The sequence below is a fragment of the Euphorbia lathyris genome, chromosome 10, assembly GCF_963576675.1.
Source record: "Euphorbia lathyris chromosome 10, ddEupLath1.1, whole genome shotgun sequence".
Taxonomy (NCBI): domain Eukaryota; kingdom Viridiplantae; phylum Streptophyta; class Magnoliopsida; order Malpighiales; family Euphorbiaceae; genus Euphorbia; species Euphorbia lathyris.
Genome location: NC_088919.1, coordinates 61,037,589 through 61,040,671, shown reverse-complemented (window position 1 = coordinate 61,040,671; position 3,083 = coordinate 61,037,589).

Below are 3,083 nucleotides of genomic sequence, written 5' to 3'. Positions count from 1 at the left end.
CTTGAACATGCCTCTTAATCAACGCTACCTTGGAAGGGAAACAATGGGAGAAAATGCGCCATAATAGGTCTTTCACCTTTGGAGGGATAACTAGATTCCAGATAGAAGTCCATATTGGAGGCGGAGAATGAGCCACCATATCAAAAGGAATCCCCATCAGCCTTTTATAGCCACTTTTTACTGAATATCGCCCCCGACGATCATCCACCCAGTACCAAGAGTCATTATCACATCGACGACTTAGAGGAATATTAAGAATAAGACCAACATCTCTAGGAACCAAAAAACCTTCCAAAAACTCCTTGTCCCAGCTCCGAACACCCTCCTTCATCAAATCTGACACCTTCTCAACACTTATGCCTTCCACTTTGTCACTTTCAATATAAGGGAAGATGTCATCTGGAAGCCACGGATCCTCCCAAATCCGCGTATCTTCCCCCGAACCCACACACCGCCGAACACCATCCTTCAAAACCTGCCGACTATTCATTAAACTGCGCCAAATAAAACTGTCTCCTGTTTCAACTGTAGCCTCAAGGAACGAGCTGTTTGGATAATAGCAAGCTTTAAACACTCGTGCAACCAACGAATTTGGATTAGAGAGTAAACGCCAACCTTGTTTTGCTAATAGAGCAATATTAAGTTTATGAAGCTTGCGAAAACCCATCCCACCAATTTTTTTTGGAATACAAAGTCTATCCCAAGACTTCCAATGAAGACTGCCTTTACCAACTCCATCTGACCCCCACCAGAAAGCATTAAACAATTTTTCCAACCTATCACAGACACCCTCAGGAAATTCGAACAAACTCATCGCGTAAGACGGAAGAGCTTGAAGAACCGATTTGATCATTACTTCCTTACCAGCCCGGGAAAGAAATCGCGCTTTCCAACTCCTCAGTCTTGCCCGAATATGATCCTCCACATAACCAAAGACCTGAGTTTTGTTTCTTCCTATAACCGAAGGTAGACCTAGATAGGAATCCGGATCAGTCACTACGGACACCCCCAAGACCGAGCTAGTGGCAAACTTATCAACATCCGGACAATGTTTGCTGAATGATATAGACGATTTAATAAAATTAACCTGTTGCCCTGATGCTAACTCATAATCTGACAGACACTTTTTGATAGCAAGGGCTTCCTCTTGATTAGCCCGAAAAAACAAGTAACTATCATCAGCAAAGAACAAATGTGAAATAGAGGGAGCCTGCCGAGTAATTGCACAACCATGTATAGTGCCCTGCTCCTCAAGACGCCCCAAATACAAAGATAATCCCTCCGCACATATAATAAATAGATACGGAGAAAGTGGATCGCCCTGACGCAAACCCCTCTGGGGAATAATTGGATCCACCACATGCCCCCCATTCACCACAGAATACCGAACCTTAGTAACACATTGCATAATAATAGAAACCCAGTGAACTGGGAATCCTAACTTAAGCATCATCTGCTCCAGAAAACACCATTCCACCCTGTCATAGGCTTTAGACATATCCAATTTTAGAACAGCAATATCGTTAACCCTCCTTTCAGATTTCTGATGAATGTAATGATTTACTTCAAACGCAAGCATGACATTATCTGTAATTAGCCTGCCAGGGATAAAAGCACTTTGCGAAGGGGAAATAATACAATTCATAATACGCTTCATACGGTTAGCCAAAACTTTCGCAACAATTTTGTAAATTACATTACAAAGAGCAATAGGGCGCATATCAGCGACACTTTCAGGCTTACCCTTTTTAGGAATCAACACAATATTAGTATCATGAATATTATCTGGCAGAATCCCAGTATTTAACCAATCCAAACAAGTTGCGGTTACTTGTGCACCAACAATATCCCAAATTTTTTTATAAAAGCCAGGATTAAAACCATATGGGCCAGGGCTCTTATCCGGATGCATAGAAAACAAAGCCTCCTTAATCTCTTCCGCCATAAAAGGTTCAGATAAAGCATTACAATTATCAGTTGATAATTTAGGTAAAACATTGACCAGAACAGCATCCATTTCACATCTGTTAGACAAAAAAAGTTGAGAAATATAATCCCGGATAAGAGAATCTAAACCTGAAGACCAAGTCAGCCAGCTTCCATTTGCATCTTTCAATCGCTCAATACAATTTTTCTTTCACCTAGAGTTAGCAGCAGTGTGAAAAAATTTAGAATTCACATCACCACCTTGGAGCCAAAGTTTCTTTGCTCGTTGCTTCCAATAGTCCTCCTGCTGCAGCAGAGTAGTTTCTAGCTGACCCCTAACCTCCATCATCTGTGCTTGGGAGTCAGGATCCCCTCGCCATTTCAGGCGTTTGAGCTCGGCCCTGCAGTCAGTAATCTGAGTCGAAAATTTCCTCCGCAATTCTTCCCCCCAAGCAAAAAGAATCTCTCCGCATTTGGCCTGCCGACCCACAATAGCCAAACCTTCCTCATAATTTCAGGCCGAAACCACCCTATCTCGGCACTCAGGCTCCCGAAACCACGAATTCTCAAACCGAAACTTGCGTTGCCCTACCTGACCAGGCAGAACAGGCATCAGAAGAAGAGCAGTATGATCTGAGCAAGGCGTATCTTCATTCAGGATTTTAGCATCAGGGAATAACTGCAACCAGCTAGCAGAAGCAAAGCCACGATCCAGTTTTTCCTCAACTAAGTTATTAGTGCCACGGCTTTTCTCCCAAGTAAAATTATATCCTGACATTGGCAATTCGACTAAATTACAGAAAGCAACTATATCTGCAAACCCCTGGAGCAAGCTAGGAGGATGGCGCCTACCTCCCCTCTTATCCGACTGCAAAAGCATATCATTAAAGTCCCATATTACAATCCAAGGTAGGACATGATCAAGAGAAAGGTCCTTCAGCAACTCCCAAGAATCCAATCGACGATTCCGTTCAGGGAACCCATAAAAACCGGTTAATCGATACTCCGGCAAACCTGGTAAAGAAACACGAACATCAATGAAGTTACGAGAAGAACCCAACAAATTCAAAGTACCGTTATTTTTCCATAAAATGGCAAGGCCACCCCCATTATTAACAGCATCAATAGAAAACATCCCAACATAAGAGATCTTTTTC